Source organism: Lissotriton vulgaris, chromosome 4_1 (genome assembly GCF_964263255.1).
Source record: "Lissotriton vulgaris chromosome 4_1, aLisVul1.2, whole genome shotgun sequence".
In the NCBI taxonomy this organism is placed as follows: domain Eukaryota; kingdom Metazoa; phylum Chordata; class Amphibia; order Caudata; family Salamandridae; genus Lissotriton; species Lissotriton vulgaris.
The window spans coordinates 20,598,962-20,623,640 of record NC_141691.1 but is presented as its reverse complement, the minus strand read 5'-3'; the positions used below and the strand labels follow the sequence as shown (position 1 = coordinate 20,623,640).

At 46.1% G+C, this 24,679-nt stretch overlaps 1 protein-coding gene across 1 annotated transcript in view; it reads left to right on the top strand.

The window, feature by feature from the left end:
- The window catches only part of LOC147718249 (nicotinamide N-methyltransferase-like), a 54,201-nt gene that overhangs the window by 5,784 nt on the left and 23,738 nt on the right, over positions 1-24,679 (top strand). The gene's annotated exons all lie outside the window — the stretch shown is intronic.

Sequence of the window (24,679 nt, the reverse complement as noted above, 5' to 3'; positions counted from 1 at the left end):
CCTTCATGCACAAAAACAATCCTGGGAGGCTTATTCCTCAAATTGATACACACATAGAAATGGGAAGTAACGAGGATAAATACATATATTTCTCCTGATACGTCTCCCCTGCGGAAGCGTATCTTTTGGTGCATTGCCAGGTGTAACACTGTTGGTAAATGTGAGAATGTGTCCAAAACCAATTGAGTTGCATTGAATACACTGTGTGCCCTGCTTCCTTTCACATCGGAAGCCGGGCTCTGGGGAGTGGCGTAGCTGGGGCTAAAATCTTCCAGGGCAAAGGGCTAAGTGCTCGCTCCCTTTTCCATATGTTGCTCGGACCTAAGGGTTGAGATCCTTGTGACCAAAAGCAGCCTGGCAAGGGCGAATGTGCATTGCTTCCTTTAGTGGGATGGCCACAGAGCCACTTCACACAGCCAAAGGCCATGAACAGCATGGCATTGGCTAGATGCGGTTGTTGGCTGCATGGCATGGTCATAGGCAGTCCCTGTGGCCAATGCCCCACCGCACAATCCCGGAGGCCAAATGTTGTATTAACATTTGGGAATTAAATATTTTGTTACTTTAAAAAAAGATTGAAAAAGTGAAACAGTAGAGTTGTTGAGAAAATTAAGTAAAAAAGCTATAGAACAACCCAGCAGAATGTTATGCTCCCTCCCCCATAGATTTACAGAAGAGGTGTCTAATGGATAACTATTTGAAAACAAATAAATGTATATATTTAATGTTTACAATCTCACAGGACTCGTACAGGATTGTGAATGGTAAAAATGAGTACATGAGTTCTCAATACACTCTATTATTAGGAATGCTTTTTGTGGTCCTTGTTTTGAGAGTAAGTGAGTAAGAGATAAGTACTGTGATGATGAGAAAAAGGAGTTACAATCTTGCAAGACACCTGTGGTAGGTTGAAAAGCATGAAGGAATAGGCTGATGTTTGAATACACTCTGGTATATACAGTTATTACACTAGGAAGGAGTCTTACTGGATATGATGTTAATCAGTATCCACCATTTATACCCATTGGCTTGGTAAAAGTTGTGAGTAAAGTACAATCTCTTCCCCCACTTTACTATGCACACCTTTTATCCGAGAGTGGGGTGTTAGCAACCTGAACAGTCTCTCTCTACCTACTACTTCACACACCTGTCATGTTAGTTAGTTAGTTAGTATGAATTTGTAGAGCGCACGTTCACCGCAGGGTTTCTTGGCGCTATGTACTGCTGGGGAACCCGTCCTTGCTTTCCCGTGAGATGTTCCCTATTGGGCATCCCCAAGGTGAAGCCAGGCGTCCCCAGCAGCGAGGGGGCCGTTGTGGAGATTAAGCAAGCTATTGCCCAGAGTTGCAGCGTGGGACCCATGGTTAGAGAGACACCGAGGTGAGATTTATCGAGCCCGCTGACATTGGTTCCGTACCCTGCCACGTCAGGAATTGAACCCTGGTCCCGGGCCGACCTCTGCTTCTGGGTCTGCCACCTCTAACCGGTGAGCCACACTTCTCCACTGAGATCTGAGAGAGGTGCCAGCAGCGAGGCCAGTCTCTCGCAATGCACCCTACTATGCACACCCAAGAGAGGTCTGATAGTACAAACATCAACTGAGAGAGGTTTAGAAGGATTTCCTAGTCATTGTCTGCACACTTCTACCCACACACATCATTTGAGATAGGGGTCTGAAAGGAATGGCCTGTCCATCACACATCCTACCATGCACACCTGTCATCTGAGAGAGAGGTCAGAAAAGAGTAGCCAAGCCATTCAATCACTCTACAATGGACTTCCGTCATATGAGTGAGAGGTCTGACAGGAGAGGCCAATCCCTTTCCACGCACTACTATGCACACCTGTCATCTGAGAGAGTGGTATGAAAGGGCAGACCGTTATTCTCTGCACACTACCATTTACTTCTGTCATCTGAGACAGAGCTCTGTAAAGAATTGCAAGTCCATTCACACACCCTAGTATGCATACCTATCATCTGGGAGAGAGGTCTCAACAGAAAGGCCAGTCTCTCTTCATATACTGTACCACACATACCTCTAATCTGAGAGAGAGGTCTAGATGTAGAGAGCTGTCCCTCTCCTCTCACTATTACATACATATGCCACCTCAGTAAGAGATCTGAGAGGAAATTGCAGTCCCCCCACTCACTACTATGCACACCAGTCATATGAAAGAAGTTTCAAGGAGAGTTTACTCTTTCCACATATCCTATTATGAACACCTGTCATCTAAGAGAGAGTCCTGAAAGTAAAGGGGAGCCCCAAGACACACCCTGCTATATACACTGGGCTTGCAAGAGATGAGTCTCTGCACATGCCCTACTATGCATAGTTGTCATTTGAGAGAGATGTTTGAAAGTAAAGGGAAGCCCCTCCTCATACTCCAGTTTGCAGACCTATTAACCAGCAGTTTTACTGTGAAAACTGATGTGGAAATGTAGTAAGAACATCATATAATGAGGCAGCAGAACGGAAGTAGAATTTAGATTTAAACATGTCTATATTGTAAGTCTATGTGTACCCTTTTAACATTCACACATTGTAGCATATTACCCTGAGACTGAGATATATAACAGTCTACATGTTATGTTATGTTATGTTATCATAACTTGTATAGCACACAGGTGCCCCAGCTAAGGGGCGTCCCGGCGCTTTGACTGGCAGAAAGAACATAGCATACATAACAAAGATAAGAGAAGTAGCAGTGGAGTAGTCCATTAAGGTCCAGGAGGGAAAAGGTAGGTTTTAATAGCCCTCCTGAACATAAGCAGGTCATCTAGGGCACGGATGTGAGCTGGTAGAGAGTTCCAGAGCTTAGAAAGCTCCCACTCTGCAGCGTTTGAACCGTGGAAATGTAGCCAAATTTTGACCCAATGACCTCAAGGAGCGAGAGGGGACATAGGGAATGAGAAGGTGTTCTAGGATCTGGGGAGAAGACAGTTTAAGAATCTTGAAGGAAATACATAGAGTCTTAAACTCAATCCTTTGAGCCATGGGCAGCCAATGGAGTTTCCAGATAGTTTCCTTCACTGAACAGAATCTAGGAAGACCCACCAGGGCCCTGGCCGCCGCATTCTGCACGCGCTGCATCCGGGTAACTTCCGCCTGGGCATGTGTCAAATGTACGTATCTATATCTAACACAACATATCTCAAACATCAATCCCCAAATACAACACATGCACTTACTGAATGGTAAACATCAATTAATTTATACATATATTCCTACACATATATTGTACAATCTTAACATCGCCCCCACTAACTAATGCATCTTACTAAATATAAATGTAAATCATAACTCTAACACTATCTTACCCTACACCAATAATATGTATGGAAATGTGTCCAATGTCAGAGTGAGTTCATCCATATGTAAACATCATGTTGAGCAGCAACATAACAGATAACCAATCTTCTAACCAAAGCTCTACTCCATTATTCCTGCTCCCTATTGGTGATGATTTTACAGCTCCCTTCGCTGAAAAAACAATGAAAATAGAGCTGGAGCTATTACCCAGCACCCCAACTCTGCTATCCAAGAGTCAACCCGCAGGATTAGGGGAGGCGGCAGAATCCATGACAATGCCCTCTGGGACTCAAAAACAATGCCTCTTGGAGCAGGTCTCTCCTACCAGACTGCACTGAGATATGTAGCAACATGACATCCATCAAACCCTCCAACTACTTTGGTGATCATCTACCTGCCGAGCTATGTAAAGATTTCATCTCAGCCGTTCTACCTCTCTGGTCCAGGATCATTCATGAATCCCTCTCACAGGGAAAAATTCAGGACTACCTAAAAGTTGTGCAAGTTACTCCCATTTCTAAGAAGCACAAACCTGACATATCAGATCCAAACAACTGCTGACCTATTACCAGGTACATGACTCTCGCAAAATTGCTTGCAATGTGTTCACTCGCAGCTCTGGAAACAAATTGAAAAATATCAACTCCTGGATCCTCATCAGTCAGGATTCAGAGCAGGGCACAGCACTGAAACGGCACTAACTCACATTGTGGATGATGCCGTGAGAGCTCTTGACAAAAATGTCCCTTGTCTCCTGATCCTTTTAGTTCTGTCCTAAGCCTTCCATTCCATCAAACACAAAAACCTGATTGATCTCCTACAACATAGGATGGGATTTTCTGGCCTGGTCCTAAATTGATTTGTCTCCTTCCTTAACAACCCCAGCAAAGAATCAAAGTTTATTATACCCTGGCATCCCGCACCCCTGCCCTGGTTGGAGTCCCCCAAGGATCTGCGCTCTTGCCCACTCTCTTCATCCTATTATTGCGATCATTCTGAACAGAGCCAACATCCAATACCACATGTATGCAGATGACACACAAATGTACCTGAAGATCTCCTCGCAATATGACATAACAGCTTTAAATGCCACACTAGCCCAAATTCAACAATGGCTTGCTCAGAACCATCTACTATCAAATACTCTCATAACAAAATTTCCTTTGATCACCCCTCCTAATCTCTCAGCTCCTACCATCGACTGGATTAAACACCTAACTGCTCTGAACTGTATGCCTCACCTTGTAGACTCTGACAAATCTTTAGATATCTGCTTGGATAAATATCTAAACAGGCTGACACACATCATTGCTACTATTAGGAGAGAACATTTCCAACTCAACACACTAAAGAAAATGAAACCATTCCTTCCCCCCAAAGATCTCAGGTCGGCGGTTCTATACCTGAGTACCCCAAGATAGGAATCTGGGTTGGTAACCTTTGCAGGACTTCCTATAGCCAGCCTGGCCCCACTCAGAGCTACCCTGAATGCATTGGCCAGTCTTTGAACGGGTTCTAGGAAATTTGATCACATTTCACTGGACCTTGTGCAGTTAAACATGTTATCTATTGAAGGTAGAATCCAACTCAAGATAGCTTGTCTGACTCATAAAGCCATACACCACAATACCCCACACTATCTAGCAAACAAATGTGAGCTATCGGGCTCCAACCGGAATCTCAGAAGTATGTCCACCCGTCTCTTGAAATCTCCAAGATTAAAAAAAAAAAGATTGCACAATGGTATATTCACCGGTCTTGCTCCTAGAATCTGGAAATACTTGCCAACCAAAATCAGATCAAATCCTTCCACTACCTCCTTTAAAAAACTAGTCAAAATACTACTAATGAACTAACGCTAATGCACTGATCATACACCTATGTTCTGTTAATAACCTAAAACGTGAAATATTTTCACTGATGTTGTATGATATGTTATTCTCCGCTTTTTGTTCTCGTCCTCGATAGCCCCTTTAACTGCATCAACTGCTGATTTTTGCTATTCCGGGATGTTCTATGTGTATGATGCTTTACACGAAACGCTCTAGGGCAGCGCTGATACACCCTACTCCTTAATCGTGAATGTTTACCATCAGTTTGTTAAATCACTCACCTTCTTTATGTTCTGTATAATTGCTGATGACAACGATGTACATTGCTCTGATACCCCTTTGGGGTCTTGTTCGCTCTCTATAAAACTTTTCAAATAAATAGATAAATAAATTAATATAGAACTGCTAAATCATTTGTTTTGATAAACATGATAATCTAATGATATGGGTATAGTGTAGGTTGCACCATAACTCATCAAGCACTCAAGGTAAAAAAATCAAAAATAATAAAAAGATCATATCACATTACTAAAATCCTGACTATGACTATCTAAAACCTATCTACTTATTTTAATACCTCTATCTGTACTGACACGTATTACTACTTATCTATATCTTAAACATCAATAACCAATCCCTGTAAAATAAATGAAAAAATACATATACTGAATGCAAATGTTGCCCATGTGATCTTTCTAAACCCTCTTGCCACATTCTTAAGACTTCCATATCATGCTTTGCAGGAAGCAGACACATTCCTTTCATCCACATTCATAACAGCTGTACAAAAGACATTTTACAAGTTTATATATTGATTATACTAATCTACATTTGTTTTAGAGTTTCATAAACACAAAAGCCTCAATTCACAAAAGTAATCTGAGACAAAATCCTAACTTAACAATTTTTGCTATTCACAAAAAGCATTTTGGAGTACTAAAGTTAGGAATCCTAACTTTAGTACTCCTAAATGCTCTTTGTGAATACTGAAAGTCATAACGTTGGGATATTGTCTCAGATTACTTTTGTGAATCAGGCCCTAAAAGATTACATAGTGGTAATGGTTGTCCACGTCTACTAGCAACTTATAGGTTAGCTACATACTTGGAACTTACATGGACTTGCCAGCATTGAGAATCATCAAATATCAATACATACATATTGGGCGTTAAATGGTATATGAATTTGTGTGCATACCATTTACTAATGTGAAGCCAGCGTTTGTTTTATGCACTGCTATGTTCATATCAGTGGTGGACCACACATCAATATACCTGATAACGTGAAAGACATTGCTATCTCATCATGTGGGGTTGTCTCTTGATGAATAGTACAAAAATAGGCACCTAAAACACATTTTATACATGGAGGGCAGCAAGTCATTTAACTGTGTAAATTGATTCAAAGGAAGAGACGTAACATACTTAATATTGTCAAATATTTGTTCCATAATATGTCTCTCCCTACACTGGCTCACTGTGCTCAGCCTAGCACCAACGCATGCACCCTTGCTTCATATTATTAGGGTGTTTGTGCTATGGGTCTGGGTTGCTTTCGAATAATGAATGTATACCAGCATGCACACATTTTAACTCTACAGGCATTTACCACTTCCTACACAAGCTGTTAAATGAATGACATCTGGAAAGAGGACATCATGAGAAGCAATGGAGATATTGCTCTGATATTTCTCATAGCAGTGCTTAAGTCTGCTTGAACTCCGTTTATTCTACAATTCCATTACCCCGTGGACTACTTTAAAGATTATTGATAATGCGATAAACATGTAAGGTAGATTTGTACTGTGCTGCTTGTCATCCGTGAGGGTATCCCGGTGCTGAGGTGAGTGTTGTTGTGCGGTAATGCTGGGCCTGAATGCAGACCACCATATGGTCCTGACTAATTATATTGCCACGTCTTCAGCTTCTTGTGGAATTCAAGAAGGGAGGAGGAGATATCGATGTGTCGCAAGAGTGTGCCTGGACATGGCGCTCCTTCCATCATCTCCTTGTGTTCGCTATAATGAAGTTAGAACACCTGTTCCCATGGGAAATTCTTTATCAAAATGACATTTTTTCACTGGACCTTTAAGCTACTTTGGGGTCACATCAGCTGGCTTCCCACGGTTGTCCGTTCCCTTTTTAGTGTCTATTTATACAGGTCTCTTGCTGTATAAACCTTGGGAGACTTTTCACTTTTTATTGCATTTATCAGGATCCATCATTTTGCCATTCTATAATGCATTGGGTACCAGAGATTACTATCTGCACTATGCATGTTAATAGGAGGTTTCTTTTTGATGGATGGGTCAAGATTTGTTCTAGCAGTGCTACCAAATTTGAGTGGATATCAGATATGGAGATCTCTGGGGTTTTCGAGAAATTTACTGGGGACAAGACCTAAACAAATAGATCACATTTTTTGGTAAGTGTGCCAACATTCCCCACTATTGAAGGCCACTTATTTGACCTGTAATTGTTTCCCATTATTGGCAAGATTTGGAGTGCCTTAGTGATTTCCTGAGAGTCAATGCTTAACTTTTTCCTCAAAGTATAACACCCCCCGATGCCCTATCACAAACAGACAGCAAAGCTTTAACGAAATAGGTGACATATCCAGGTTTATACAAAGGTCATATTCCCTAGGGCTCTTGGAAGAGGCATATGTTGAACTGGTCTATATATTCCATCCAGTCCGGTGCAGCTTCTATAATGTTCCACGAACGTATTTTAATTGCATCAACCGATGTGGATTTGGCCAGTGGGGAAATGGTTCCACAACATGGGTTTGAAATACATTAGTTGGAGGGAACAAAGTTAGGGAACCTTCCCTTGACCCCATTGTTGCCTCCAAGGTAAAGGTAGCTGTTACTATATTACTAGGATAATTCTCTTTACATCTCTGTGCACATGTAACCTGGTTTGTAGTGAAACAGTTGGAGATTTGATTCAGCCAGACTTACAGTAGAAGGCATTGATGATCATCCTGCTGGAATTCCAAAGACCCCGAGTACCGGGTTCTAACACCTTCAGTCCTAGGAATCCAATACTGAAAGGGGTTTAAAAAGTTATGGGTCGCTATATTGACTATTGTTTGGCCAGATTTGTTGGTAAAGTTTTCCAATCATGGTGCATCCCTATTGGAAGAAGGGGTAGGACGTGGTGTTGTGTTTGATGTTAGATTCCGATTGAATTTCCCAATTCATACCCTTATATAGGTACAATTTGATTTGCCCTTACATAGCTATAAAATTCCAGTCCATATTTAGGCATAGCCCACTCAGCCCAAATACAAGCATGGCTACATCCATCCGCTCATCTACGTCACAACGATTTCTTGGAAAACCAGACTCTTAAGCCGTTAGGGAGTTCCCCTTGCTTGAATATTGATTTTTGTCCAAGAACTCAGTTATTATTATTATTATTATTAAAAGGCTCTTCTATAGCGCATGGCCACTCTGGAGCATCCCAGCGCTTATTTAACAATGAACATCTATTCCTTAGGGGTTCATTCATGACGTTCATATGCCCGACTTTACATCAATGCTGGCTTTCCTAAACACCGTCAAGGTATAAATATACCTTCACTTGCTATGGCAAAGTACGGTGTGGTTCGGTGCAGTTTGACTATCTACTTGCACGATGCAGCTCACTACAGCAAGTGCCGAAGGAAGACAACTCTCCAGCTGACGCACTGATCAGAAGCTGTCATCCTCCTGACGAGAATCCAGCTCAAATGTTTCTGACTCCCCTTGAGGGGTGTTGGGAAATTGAGTCCGAGACAGAGTTACTAACCTCCTTCATTCTAAGGTATGGAGCTGATTAGAACCTAGAGAAAACTTTGGCAATTCTTGGCAAAACTAAACCTATGCTAAAGACAATACTTACTTCTTCCCTCATACTAGACCTCGGTTGGGTACATTGGGGTAGGCATGTTTTAGATGCACCATTTGATTATTTTAGCCTGTGTTATTTATGTATGTATGTCTATATGTCATAGCACAAGACAATGCTATTACAGTTTAATTTTATACTACTGTTTACAGTGTACGCATTATACTCTGTATTCTATCTAACAATGGTAGCAGTTCTCCTCTCTTGCATGAGAAAGAAGATGGTTCAATAAACCCCTTTTATTGAAACGCCTGTCTCTCTATTTTCTCTGCAACTCTGTAGAAACGAAGCATGCACGATTGACTGAGTATAATAGTTATCTATTGTTTCCACAATTCTGAAGATATTTGTTCCAGTCCTGGGGAAACAAAGTTGTCATGTGTGTGTGGTTGTCAGAATCTAATCCCTTCTTGTGTATTTGAGAAAAATTCTAGTGACCTCTGAACTAGCTGGCACTCACAATTAAGTTCAGTATATTCGATAGAGACATACTGACCTAAGTCCTATGTCATATCTATAGGGTATATTATTCCAATTTGCAGAGCCTATTGGGAATATAGGAACTACACTACCTGGCGCCCAACGTTTGGTAAGGCACTAATTTAACACTAGATACTATAGTAATTCAGTTGTGCTTTTCACAAAGACCCCTTTTTCCAGTAAAATACTCCAATAGAAGTATGGAGTGGGTGAAAGGCAAATATCAGCCATAACTGAGTAGGATGAAAATCCTATCTATTAGTTTTTGGTTAGTTCAACGTTGAAGGATGCAGTGTTCTAAAATATTGTGCACCTAATCTTTGTTTCCTTGGCATGTGGAAAGAGGACATAATGAGAAGCAATGACGATATTGCTCAGATATTTCCCATAGCAAGGCTTAAGTCTGCTTGAACTACTTGTATTCTACAATGCCATTACCAGGTGGACTACCTTAAAGATTATTGATAATGCGATAAACATGTAAGGTCGATTTGAACTGTACTGCTTGTCATCCGTGAGGGTATCCCGGTCCTGAGGTGAGTGTAGTCATGTGGTAAGGCCGGGCCTGAGTACAGACTGTCATTATGGACCTGACTAATTGAATTGACACGTCTTCAGCTTCTTGTGGAATTCAAGAAGGGTGGAGGAGCTATAGATTTTTTGGGATAGGGTTCCAGTATATGGCGCTCCATCCATCATCTCCTTGTGTTTGCTATAATCAAGTTAGTACACCTGCTCCCATGGGAAATTCTTTATCAAAATGAACTTTTTTCACTGGACCTTTCAGCTATTACGGGGTCACAGCAGCTGGCTTCCCACAGTTGCCCCATTCCCTTTTTAGTGTCTTTTTTATACAGGTCTCTTGCTGTATGAAACTTAGGGGACTTTTTACTTTTGATCGCATTCATCAACACCCTGTTTGCCATTTTATAATCTTTTGTGTACCAGAGATTACTGTCTGCACTATGCATGTCATTAGGAGGTTTCCTTTTGATAGCTGGGTCAAGATTTGTATCAAATTTGATAGGATATCAGAGATAGAGATCTTGGGGGTTTTCAAGGCATTTAGTGGGGCAAGACCTTCACAAATAGATCGCTTATTCTGATCATTGTCCCCACATTCCCCACTATTGAAGGCCACTTATTTAACCTGCAATTGTTTCTCATTATTGGAAAGATTTGGAGTGCCTTAGTGATGTAATGATTATTAGAATGGTAGCCAAAGAAGTTAAGACATAAGGGTTGATGGTCAATCTCCTCTCTTTCGTCTACCTTGAAATCCTCCATTTTATGCCATGTAGCAGCCTTAATCAAGTTGTAATTAATTTTAGATTTTATTGGGCCTTACCTAAAGTTGGCTTTCATCCTCATCTTCCACCATCAAAGCATTGCTGTATTTAGGTTTTAAACCACCACCTATAATGAATAAGTCCTTTCAAATAATCAAATGAACAAAATGGTCAAAGTAGTCGATTACACACTCCTACTTCTGGGTCTACAATAGATGTTGAACAAATACATCCAATTCAAATTTTAACCCAATAATTTCCTGGGAGTCAATGCATACAGTCTCAATGTGTAGGTTTATATTTATGTTAACTCAAACTATAATATATCCTGATGCCCTACCTCAAACAGATAGCAACACTTTAATGAAATAGGTGACATATCCAGGTTTATACGAAGGTTATATTCTCTAGGGCTCTTGAAACAGGCATATATTAAATTGGTCTACATATTCCATCCAGACCGGTGCAGCTTCTTTAGACTTGATACCTGTAATGTGCCATGAAAGGATATAATTGCATCAATAGATGTGTGGTTGTGGCCAGTGGAGAGATGGTTCCATATGGCTGAGATACCCGCCACCCCCTCTCAACACAATCCCCAAAGGAGGGAAACCGGAAACAGTTCTTGAAGTTTTTTGGAAGAGGGAGGGAGTGACCCTCCCCGGCCGTATTTATTAAAACAAAAAATTAAACGTTAAACAGTTTCATATTAATGTACAATTTCATAACCACATTGCGATGTTTGGCTAACCTTAACAGATTCTCTAATACAGAGGTTCTCCTAGCCGAACTAACAACCTACAAAACATTTTCTTGAAATAATGAAATTGTACATCCTAACGTTTAAGGGCCAACGGCAAGGTCGTAACCGGTGTCAAGATCCCTAACCAGAAATACCCCCCCCACTTGGGAGGGGCGACAGCACTGAGGCGTACCCCAAGTGCAACTACCAATTTCCCTTGACTTGACGGGGGCCCCAATAAACTCGACGCCACTTAAAGGTCGTTCGAGGACTCGTGTGAGTATCTAGAAGGTAGCGTAGACCTCCCCCCAAACCCCATACAACTTACCACATCTGCCGTCGCAGACGTCACTGGCCCCGGGAAATTCCCCAGGAGGGGGCTGTAACCCCTCCTACACAGGAAGGGGCCTTGACCGCCTTTCCTTTCCTTCCGGCGGCCTCTCCTTAGACAGGACCGCCTCCCCGTTGAGGGGCCAAAGGCCACCTCTCCCGAGCGCTCCCATCCGTGTTGGGTGACGCCCACTCATAGGGATCTTCCAATTACTGCTCACCGATCATGACCTTACCGCCCGACCAAAATAAATACGACAATGCTAACTAAACCACAATACATTGGCCACTATGACCCGAATAAGCATGCTTATAAACGGACACTAAAAACCGAATATCTTTAATCACCAAACATACATAAAATCGACCAACTTTATTACACACTCAATATCAACATGATAATACCACAACCTGTAAACGAAAATAGAGTTATCGATCTATCTTAAAACAACTGGCTGTCCTCAGGTGTTGGTGGGTGGGTCAAAATTGGCTCTTCGTTCCGTCTCGAGCTCACGTGCAGCGAGGAGGTGCAGCTTCAGAGCACAGGAACAAGAGGATGTCTTCCGGTCTTGCGTCCCTTTTTATCCGTCTTCAGGGCGGGCGTAAACCCGCCCCTGCCTGCCCCGAGGGCGTGGCCAGCCGCGTCAGTGTCTAGGCCAGCCCACTCTAGGGCGGGAAAGAGCGCGCCCCGGCTACGCCGCTTCGGGCATACCAGCCGAGACGCGCCTCCCGCCCAAAATGGCTTCCCGGGGGGATCGAGGCACTGCCATACGTTCGGGGGGACCGAGTGGTCGCCCCTTTCCATATGGCTGAGATACCCGCCACCCCCTCTCAACACAATCCCCAAAGGAGGGAAACCGGAAACAGTTCTTGAAGTTTTTTGGAAGAGGGAGGGAGTGACCCTCCCCGGCCGTATTTATTAAAACAAAAAATTAAACGTTAAACAGTTTCATATTAATGTACAATTTCATAACCACATTGCGATGTTTGGCTAACCTTAACAGATTCTCTAATACAGAGGTTCTCCTAGCCGAACTAACAACCTACAAAAATTTTCTTGAAATAATGAAATTGTACATCCTAACGTTTAAGGGCCAACGGCAAGGTCGTAACCGGTGTCAATATCCCTAACCAGAAATACCCCCCCCACTTGGGAGGGGCGACAGCACTGAGGCGTACCCCAAGTGCAACTACCAATTTCCCTTGACTTGACGGGGGCCCCAATAAACTCGACGCCACTTAAAGGTCGTTCGAGGACTCGTGTGAGTATCTAGAAGGTAGCGTAGACCTCCCCCCAAACCCCACACAACTTACCACATCTGCCGTCGCAGACGTCACTGGCCCCGGGAAATTCCCCAGGAGGGGGCTGTAACCCCTCCTACACAGGAAGGGGCCTTGACCGCCTTTCCTTTCCTTCCGGCGGCCTCTCCTTAGACAGGACCGCCTCCCCGTTGAGGGGCCAAAGGCCACCTCTCCCGAGCGCTCCCATCCGTGTTGGGTGACGCCCACTCATAGGGATCTTCCAATTACTGCTCACCGATCATGACCTTACCGCCACAGGTCCGGATAGTTGACCGGCTATCCGGACCCCCCACAAAGCTCCTACCTAAAGGTCATGCTTTAACGTTTTTTAACCATGCTAAGAAGTCTCCTATGAGTAACTCATTCCCCACCCGAGACAAATGCACACCATCCCCTGAATACATACTGTCATCATTAATACAGCCATGCGAAATAGAATGCAATGTCCCGGAACGGAACAACCTACTCACTTTGTTATTAAGCTTTCTAACAGACTGATTCAAAGCAGGAATAGAAATAGCCCCCCGCCACACCTTTCGTGGGATCATATGGGACCACGCAATTGTGCACCCCGGAACTCTCCTCGCCAACCAACTTACAGTGGAAAGCATTGCCTCCAGGAGAAGTCGTCTACCGGTGGTGACCAAATCATTGCCCCCTAAATGCACTATGACTATAGACGGCGGTGACCTCGTCCGCCCTAACAAATCCTCAAAATATGCTTGAAACTGGTCAATACAGAGACCGCCTCTTCCGTAGAAGGACACCCTGTACCCGTATTCCCCAGCTACGTGAATCATGTCACCTGCTTTGAATACGTCCGCGGCACGCCTCACGTATGAGTGGCCCACGACCCACACCTCCTTTTTCACAGCCGGTGATGTCTGACCGCTGGCCCGGTGTTGGGTCGACTGCATAGTCCGCCCCGCCTCGTAGGCTTGCGCAACTGAAAACCAAACAAAAACAAGAGGTGTGAGTACGTCATTACAGCTTTACAACATGTGCAACCGCACATACCTCTTATAACAATTGGAGGACCAACGACCCACTCGTTTCACTTGTTCAACATTAAGACCCCTGGCTGTAGCTTCCGTAGCAGCCCCTATCCGAAAGGAATGGGTCCCAAACTTGCCCGGGTTCAAGCCCGCAGCGGCAATTGACATCGCAAGCACCCGCTGAAACTGAAACTTCGTCAGTGGGGTGGCGTCCGCGTGTCTCAACAAGGTCCCCCCCCATAATGCCACCCTTCGTGCTAGGTAATCTTCTAAACACTTTACCGGGCACATGGAGGACCCGGGAATCCTGCGTATGATTATGCAGTCACCCATCCCGTCTTGATCGGTCTTGGACCTGACAAAGGAGACCGTCATTGCCTCTCCTCTGATCTGAACGTGTTCTTGGCACAAACCCCCCGCCACATCCTGTTTGTTCCTTGCCACCAGTTCGCTTACTCGCATTGCCCCGTGAAATGCTAGCGTAAAAGCGGCTCGGAACAACACCGCCTCAAACTGAGATGAACATGTGGCAGGGAGTGTAGCCAACAACTGGGCCAACCTATCCAAACCTATCGGGCGCCTCTCATCTACTCTGCGGCCCTCAAGGCGTTGCCACCCACGCAGCGCTTTCTGTACAACGAAAGACGCTGTCGGGTCCTGGATACTATGAGCCCTGGCAACAAAGGAAATAGCAGCACGATGCCTCTGGGCCGAAGCCACAGATTTCCCAGCCCTACGTAAGGACATCAGAAAATTCACTACCCATTCCTCGTGGCCCCAAAGCCTCTCTCTATCAGTCCCCAAAAAGGCTAAATAGGACCTAAACGCCCCTTCATATGCTTTCCTCGTCCGTGGTGCTAGACTCTCTCCCACGAGGTGACGAAGTTCGGGGCACCGAGAGACCAGAGAGCTTCGGGGAAGGGTCCGCTGAGGGAAGGAAACCCGAGAAAGCCTGCATATGAAAACGAGACAGTGCATCAGCCGCCCGATTCAGTACCCCTGGGACATGTTTTGCTCTGAACAGCACATTCAGTTGCATACACAGTAAAACAATTTCTTTGAGCAGTCTTAAAATCAGTTTACATCGTGCTGCCTGACTATTGATGCACTCGACCACGGTCATATTGTCAGACCAAAATATCACGGAGTGATCTTTGAACCCTTCTGGCCAGGTTCTCAGGGCCACCAAAATGGGAAAAAGTTCCAGGAAAGCAATATTACTTGTCAGACCATTGTCATGCCACCATGTCGGCCACCTTTGTGCCGACCATTTTGTGCCGAAGATGGCACCAAAACCTATGCTACCAGCCGAATCTGTCCATAGCCCCAGCTCTTCAGAGGATACGGCTGGTTTGTTCCAGATGACTCGACCATTAAAGTCCGCCAGAAATGCTAACCAAATACGCACGTCCTGGCGGACCTCAGCCGATAGTCTCGTGCGATGATGGCCCTCCTTTAGGCTGACCATAGCTTGGGCAATTGAACGAGAAAAGGGGCGGGCCATCGGTATAACTCTCAGGGCAAAATTCAACTGTCCCACCAACTGCTGTAATTGATGCAGCGTAACTTTAGATCCATTTAGACACACTTGCAGGGCTGCCCTGAACTTCCACACTTTGTCAATTGGCAAACGAAAACAACCTTCTCTGGAGTCTAACTCGATCCCCAGAAACTCGAGGCAAGTCGCAGGACCCACCGTCTTACCTGGTGCCAATGGCACACCGAACTGCTTCATCAATACACAAAATTCGGCCAAGGCCCGGCCACATTCGAGGTCCCCGGCTGCCCCAAGGAACAGAAAATCATCAAGGTAATGCATTACATGTTGGAAACCCGTCTTCTTTGTGAAGACCCATTGTAGAAAACTACTGAATTTCTCGAAATAGGCACAAGATATAGAGCACCCCATCGGCATACACTTATCCATGTAATAACAACCCTGAAACATAAAACCTAGGAGACGCTGATCGTCCGGGTATACCGGGAGCAACCGGAACGCTGACTCGATATCTGACTTCGCCATCAGCGCCCCGGGCCCCAGGCGATTCAAAATGGCTACGGCCTCATCGAAGGATGCGTACCGCACCGAACACACTTCTGGGTCTATTGCATCGTTTACAGAAAGACCACGTGGAGCTGACAAATTATGAATCAGTCGAAACTCACCCGGGTCCTTCTTGGGGACCACCCCTAAAGGAGAACACACAAAATTCTGTACCGGGGGTACACTAAATGGGCCGGCGACCCGACCTCGAGTAACCTCTTTCCGGATCTTTTCCTGAACCACGGTCGTATGCTGCAGGACGGAAAGTTGATTTTTACACTTCTCCACACCCTGAAAGTCCCCTACCGGGATGCGGAAACCATACGAAAATCCGTTCCGCAGCACCCCAGCAGAAGTACGATCCGGGTATTCACTGAGCCAGGGAATCATCGCCAAGGTATCAATCGGGGTGGGTAAAGGCGCCCCTCGGACTACGTTAGACCTGTTTGGCGCCTCCTCTCCCCCCGTTATCACCCGTTTTGGCTCTGCACGTGGACTCAGGATGGGACGACCCACACCCACTACATTCATGTTTAAATTTACACGACCCCTGGGGCCTGGTACATTTACCTTTGTTGAAATTAAAGCAGAACCCCCTTTTTCCTGTATTGCCGGCAGGTCTCGAGTAATCGTCGGTACTCGTACCTGACCGAAAGGGCGTCCCCCCATAATGGCGGGAGGACTCGCCAACATTACCTCCTACCAATGGCATTTTCAACATACCTGTCTCCTTCATTTTATCCCATGTCAAAGAATCATAACAATCCCAGGTTAAGCTTTTATTATGCTCTTTTGCCTTTCTAAAAAGGTTATCGTAGCAGAACCAATGGTTACCCTGGTATGATGTCGAGTACCCCATGATTCTTGACTGATAGGTCGGCAACTCGGAAAGCAACTCGGGCCTACGTTCCCCCAAGATTGACGTAAAAATTCCCCATGCATTGCCCCAATTGCCGATAGTCTCATTTACTTTAAAGGCGGCCATTTTTGCGCGCCAAACACTCGGATGCATAAGATCTTTCTGACCCTTAACATGCTCCACCTCATAATGATCAACAAGCAACGAGAAGATGTTCACGTATTCCCCCGCCCAAATCTTCTCCTTAATTGCCAAAGGCACATGTTGACCCAACCTTTCTCTACGAGAGGGTGCTGACTCATCCCTCGCAATCGGCAATGGCCGCTTACCTGCACCGGACGCTGCATCTGCGGTCGCAATCGTCCCTTGTTGCTTGTCAACTACTGCAGTCGGCGAGGACGTCTTGGCTGCATCCCGTTTCTCGCGCAATTGCTTCATCAGCGCCTGGGCCTCGGCAGCCGTGGCGCCCTCGCTACTGTCGCCCAACCACGCTGCAAGTTGTGCTGCCAGCTCGGGCGGCATATCCTCTTTGGACACCGGGGTGACCACCACAGGAATCGGATTCCCCTCTACTGGTACTGGGGTTGGCGCTTCGAGCGGGGTACCGGGAACCGGGGCGTCTCCCCCAGCTGGTCCCCTCCTTGGCCTCTTGGCTCTTTCTCCCGGAGCTGCTCCGGCCGACGGACGCTCCGGCCCCACTTCCCCGTCTCTCTCCGCCACCCGCTTCTTCAGCTCGGTCATCTCCTTCATGAGGACCCGAACCATCTGTTCGGTCGTCAATCTCTTCCCGCCTTTCTTGGGCATTTTCCGACAGAGTATCTGTAAGACAAAAGAAAGATTACAACGCTCAAAATTGGCTCTTCGTTCCGTCTCGAGCTCACGTGCAGCGAGGAGGTGCAGCTTCAGAGCACAGGAACAAGAGGATGTCTTCCGGTCTTGCGTCCCTTTTTATCCGTCTTCAGGGCGGGCGTAAACCCGCCCCTGCCTGCCCCGAGGGCGTGGCCAGCCGCGTCAGTGTCTAGGCCAGCCCACTCTAGGGCGGGAAAGAGCGCGCCCCGGCTACGCCGCTTCGGGCATACCAGCCGAGACGCGCCTCCCGCCCAAAATGGCTTCCCGGGGGGATCGAGGCACTCTGCCATACGTTCGGGGGGACCGAGTGGTCGCCCCTTTCCACAATGTGGGTTTGAAATAGATTAGTTGGAGGGAATAGAGTTAGGGACCTTCATTTGACCTCCTTGTTGCCTCCAAGCTAAATGTAGTTGTTACTGTATGACTAGTATCATTCTCTTGACATCTCTGTTTGTGCACATGTAATCTGGTTTGTAGTGAAATAGTGGGAGATTTGATTCAGCCAGACTTACAGTAGTGGCACATTCAAGATCATCCTGCTGGAATTCCAATGCCCCTGAGTCCCGGGTTCTAACACCTTCAGGCCTAGGCATCCAATAGTGAAAGGGGTTTAAACAGTTTTGGGTCGCTATATTGACTATTGTTTGGCCAGATTTGTTGGTATAGATTTCCAATCATGGTGCATCCCTATTGGAAGAAGGGGCAGGAAGTGGTCCATAAAAGTACCCTAGTAGCAATGCTTTAATGCTAGCTGAAGAAAGAGTCATCAAGCTTAGTAATGGTAGTGGCAGTTCCACTAGTGATTGGGTCTTGAAATGTACTAACATGCAATCTCCAAGACAATATCAAGGGTGTAATACTAACCAGGGAACTATTCTTGCAGATATGGATTCCTGAGTGAGATCCTTTGACCATCTCACATTCATTTTTAACCAGTGAGCAGTTTTATTTTTCAGTGCCTGGTAATCTCCATTTGCATTCGGCCATTTCTTAAACATTCCTAAGAGCTATCAAGTAAGGTGGGCATTCTGGTGGCGATTGAGGGTACTTTAGCAAAGCTCTACTTAAGAAAGTAGGTGGATTGAGCCTTTCCCTAACACCTATATGCTGCAACCTGATGACACCTTGAGCTTACCCCCCTAGTTTACCCTCAGGACCCTGGTCTGTTTTGGTTTCAGCCAAGCTGGAAATGTTTTGGGCCATAACCGACCTATCTAGCAGCTGTATTAGGGTTTGGTGTATAGACCCAGTAGTGAGTAGAGGTCTATTGCCTAAAGCTGGGAGAAGTGAGGTTTTACGGCCTCTATTTTGTCATCCAGCACACCAAGGTGAGCCACTAAGGGGGCTAGCCCCACCATTATTATATCCCTGAATCTATCTATACAACCTTCCAGCAGTTTAGACATAAGCCTGTGATGGCAGCTAGTGAGAAACCTTGATCGCCTGTGACTTGGAAAACAGATCACTACACTGTGAAGATTTAACCAGTTGTGGAGTTGGGTGTTTGGGAGACTCAGGGACAAGACATTTCCCACTCCTAGTGGTCTGATTTGGGTAAGTAAGCATTTTGGAGTGGGTGATAGTGAATCCCAGAGTTGTTATCGATCACTACCCGTTTGGGCTGTTCGCTGTGGCTGAGTTAGTATTTCTGGGCTAGAGCTAAGCACAAACCCTGGGATGAAACAACTTCTACATCAGTTCCAAGTGGAGTTCTAGGTGTTCTAGGTAGGGATATGAGACCAGATGAGGGGATCTTGAACTTAGTGACAACCCTCCTCATCGGCTAGTATTGTCGGTGAAGACTATTTGGAGTGCTTCCCTAAAAGTACCTGGGCTTGCCTTAATCACATGATAACTATGTCACTAATATCTTTTTTGCATTCTATGTCCATTGCTGTTAAATTAAACTCTAATCGAATCAGTGTGCGCCTTGTCAAATTTGGCAGCCTGAACACCTTTCTGAAAGCATGGTGTGTAGATGCTCTAATTTGTTGGTGAACAAGCTGGGAAAAGCAAGATGGCCATAGCTCAGTGTTGGAATTAGGTTGGCTTGCAGTACTCATCGTATGCACTCCGTTGAATGGATCACAAGCTTCTGGTGTCATCTGCATAGATTGTGTGTGACCTTGCCTGCATTTGCTCCAGTGGTTTGGCCTGTAGTGATGTTCTGCTGGTATCTGAGATTTGTACTCCCAGGTAGGTATACGTGTTTGCGGTGACGATTCTTAATGGTCCAAGATACCAGCCTAATAAGTTTTTGGGGAGTTTATGACCAAAGACCAGTACCTTAGTTTTAGCTGCATTGGCTTGGAGTTTGTTTTCCATATTATAAAGATGTAGTGTCTCCAGTGCCCTTGTCATGCCTATTCTGGTTTGGTCCACTTTGACAATGTCATCCGCATAGTGCATGATTAGTAGTCGAAAATGACTTAATTTGGGTAGGAAGATGTTTGTTTTTAAAAGAGCATCTCACAGGTCCGCATTACATAAGTTGAACAATGTTGCTGCAATCACACAGCCCTGTGTTAGCCCTTTATTTTTTGCAGATCTTGGCTGTTGCATATGCCTGTGTGAGCTTATTGCAGACCCAAGTGCAGATGTGAAGAGACAGGATGGCTGCCAGGAGTCTCCTCTGTATGCCCCACTTAGCACGTTTGAAATCAATACTATCAAAAGAAGCTCTGTAGTCGACAAAGCAGGTGTATAGGTGGGGTAGCACACCCTGTGGCCTTATCTGTAAGATATGATAATGCAATGGCATTGTCGATTGTTGATGAGTTCGGCCGAAATCCTATCTGGTATTGCGGTATGATTTAGTTATCTGTTATCCATGCATCTAGCTCTATTAGAAGCACTTTTGTGAATGCCTTACTGTCAACGTCTAGTAATGCAAATAGTCTGTAGTTCTCCAGCTATGAAGCATCTCCTTTCTTGTAGATGGGTTGCAGGATAGAGCCTTTCAACTAGTCTGGTACTCCTGAGGTGCTGTGACAGTGATTGAATAGGCTACGCATGTGGGGGGCCTCAAAATCTCGATCCTGTCTGAAGACACTTAGTCGTATCCCATTAGGCCCTGGAGCCCCCGTCCTTCCTTATTCCCTTTAATACGTTCAATGCTTCTTTTGATGTGGTGACGAGATCTTCAATATCATGCTCATCTGGGTGATAGCCTTCAGCCTCGATGGTTTTTGCCCCGGATTTGTCTTGATCGACATATAGCCTTTGTTAGACATGTTAGCCTAGGGTGGTATTTTTTTGCCCTTGACTCATTTTTTCCACCTACTTTTTGCTTTCTTTAGGACTCTGGGCACCCTCCCATTGCCAATCAATGCCAGGGTGCAGGTGCTCTCTTCCACCAACATGGCTGCCACTGACCCCTGCTACTGCAGCGTGGTCTGTATAGGCGCACTCTAGTAGCCAGGAGCTGGCTGGAACCCTTAAACAATGTTGCCATACCAGCCTGCCAGCCTGCCCATATCTAGAATGAGGGAAGCTCCTGGAACCTTACAGAACAGGGGAGGTGACACCAACTGCCATTGCTAACTGCCAACTGACGCTATATAAGGAAAGGGATGGAAACTGTCTAGTCAGTTGGGGCATCACTGACCTGGGGAACCCACGCAGGAGTTTTAGGCGCGAGGGCCTAGTGAGGAACCTATACTACTAGGAGTGACAGGATATAGGTGCTGACTCTTAAGCTGGGTGAGGTGTCCTAAGCTAGCCCCCTGATCTGGCCCAGTGGTAGGGAACCCCAGGGTCCATCTGCAGTGACTGAGGAAAAACTCTTCAAGCCTTCAGCTCAACCCCCCCCTCTCAGCAACTTCAAGAAACAAACACTCAATGGCGCAGAACCATCCAAGCGCCCAGAAGATTGCTTGCCTTTGACCAGAGACTGCTGGGGGATCAACCAGGTACTGGACTGTGCTGCCCTGCGCAACCCCCTCTGCCTGCAGTGGGCCCTCCTTGCCCCACTGGTCTCCCCCTGACTGAACTGCTCTGCTGTCCCTGTGGAACGGTGTGAAAAATGCTTTATCCTGAACCACCCTGGTCAGCGATGTGGGTGAGACTGTCTGTCCTCTTCCGCATTCGATGCTACACCACTGAGGAAAGGACGCCGGACTCGAGGCTGGGCAAAACAAAAGGTCCAGGGACATTCGGTCTTCTTTGTGATACGTAAACACAGCCTTAGAAGATCTTCTCATTTACAGTGGACCGGTTTTAAACAAAACTGACGATTGGATGATAGTGATCACTACTATTCCGCCCATGCGCCCTTTGATACGGCATTCCTTTGATAATCACTTGTCTTTAAAGATACGAGGGAAGAAGAGTTATAACGAGTGAACGCTCAAGATACCCTTACCGGGTTGGAATTATCACCGGTTAAGTAGAATTACAACATACGCCATCATTACAAGAAAGCCCTGAAGAGTCAGAGCAATCTGTACTCTGATGAAACACGTGTCGGCTGGCGTAAGGTCTCTTGAGCAATAAATGAAAAAAATTGCTCAAAAAGAAGAAGTGAAATATTAATTTCTAGGACTAAACCAAATGGATGCATGTTCACAATACTTTGTACCTAAATTGATATGTTGTGTGCATAGGAAATTGTTTGCATAAATTCTAGGTGTTGTTCACGATACCTTGTGAAGGGTTCAGAGGGCTTCCCTTTTCCTGTGGCACCACCAACAACGTTTTTTCTAACCAGACAGGTTGTCAGAAACTTAGCAGAGCGCAAGTATTCCCTGTAAACATAAAAGCCAGTGTCTTTGTGAATATAGAGACTGTCTGTCCTGTCAGGAGGCTGGAGGTCGCCTTCCCTCCTACAGACCCAATCTGCTGAGTGACTTAGAATTGCTCTATTCTGACCCCCACTGCTCAGCGCTGTGTCCGAGATTGTCCCTCGGGCCCTCCCCCGGGTGACCCGCACTGTGAAGCCCCACGCGCTTCCCGGGACTGGCGCTCGCGCTGTACCTTGGTGCCGTGAGGCCCTTGAGGAGAGTTGCCCTGCAGCGTCAGCGCCGCCCATACAATGCCTCAGAGGCGCTGCAGGCCTGTCCTGTGGCCGCTTGCCCCGCGCTGTGTCTAGCGCCGACATTGAGACACCCTTGCCGGCCCCCGGTGCCAGAAGAGGGCCTCCGCATCGAGATCGTTGGGCAGCGTTAGGCCTGAAGCCTGCCTGGGCCCCGTCACGTGAGCGGGAGTGCTGCCGCGTCATCGGCCGCGCCCCCGACCAAGCTGCATCACCATTGGCTGTTACCGCCGGGCCCCGCTGACAAGGCCCGGCGCTTGAGGAAGCCGCGTCTCACCTCGGAGGAGGGCCGCGGAGCCAGAGAGCCCCCTCCGGTTGTGTCCCCTACGCTGATCTTGATCCGGCCCCGGCGCTGGTGCCCCGAAGTCACCCCTGCACCGCGCCGGGCTGAGTGAGGCCATAGGAGGGTCGAACACCCCTCCCCTTTACCGGTGACTGCGCAAGGGCCCCGGAGGGCCGAACGTACAAGGTAACCCCCGGGGAGGAGGGCGGTAGGCCGAGTAATGCCAGAGGCCGCCCCTCCCTCGGGGTGAACTGAGACTGGGCCCCGTTGGCCCCCCTTTATGTGCCTCGTGAACTAGGAGGTCGGGGGATAGACTCTTTCCCCCCTATATTGTTTTGCATGCAGGTATACAGCCTGAAATGTTCATGGTTACACCCTATTTACAAGCCTATTAATGGAAGGGTGATTTACTTCATTGTACTGAATTTCTTACAGGGGCGGGCTTCTACAGCTCCTGAAGGGATCAGACTGTGATGTGTATTGATTCATTCTAATGGTATTCTGAGGATCTGATTCTGGGTCACAAAACAATCAGTATTCACAAGAAGAAATGCTTGTGGCTGTGTTCTTTAAAGTTATCTGTTGTACTGAAAGTACTTGATGGAATGTTTTATCACTTCCTATGAAGTACAGTTTAGAAGGCATCCGCAGGAGGTTTAATGTGGTACTTTAATGCAATGCTATAGTCGCTTCTTGTAGGATCCTCCAGGTTTATGGAAGTACCCTCTTTGCCTGCTGAAGAGTATGATGCGGCAGGCTATGTTATTTAATGTTTCACTGCATAGATGAGCTGGTTCATATTTTAATGACAAGTCTTACTGAAACTGCCTAATGAAATGCTTAAATGAAATACTAATGATTAGTTAAATGCATTACTTGCACGATCCAAAAGTCTATATAAAAGAACTTGATTTGCAAATATAACTACTGGTGTGGTCTCCATTATTGCGCCCACTGTGTGTCATTGGATGAGTGTGTTAAGTGGCTGCTTTACACGCAAGCCCCTGGCTGCCTTTCTGCTTGAGCCATGCTACCCCCTTTGAGAGCTGGTGGCCCCAGTTCTTACATTGCTGGCGAGCGGTGGGATCCAGGACCTGTAGCTCCATAACACCCTCCAGTTGGACAGAGTGTGCAGCAATTAATTGGACACCTGTGGTGCTGCAAGCAAACCTAATTGTCCACCACTGTCTAAGTCTGCAAAGTGTGTAGGAACCGGTGTTGACCCAGCATTGACCCTAGAATTTTTCTTTCAGGTTGTCTGGGTCCCCACCTGACAAAATGGAGTTCCAGCTGGCTGACCTTGATAGGTACACTGTAGTGCAGTTAAGGGAGTTTTGTCAGGGGATGGGGTGCCTGTGGGGATGAGAGCTGTTAAAGAAGAGCTCCGTGCCACCTTGAGGGCATGGGTAAGGGCCCACCCAGAAGAGGAGGAAGAGGA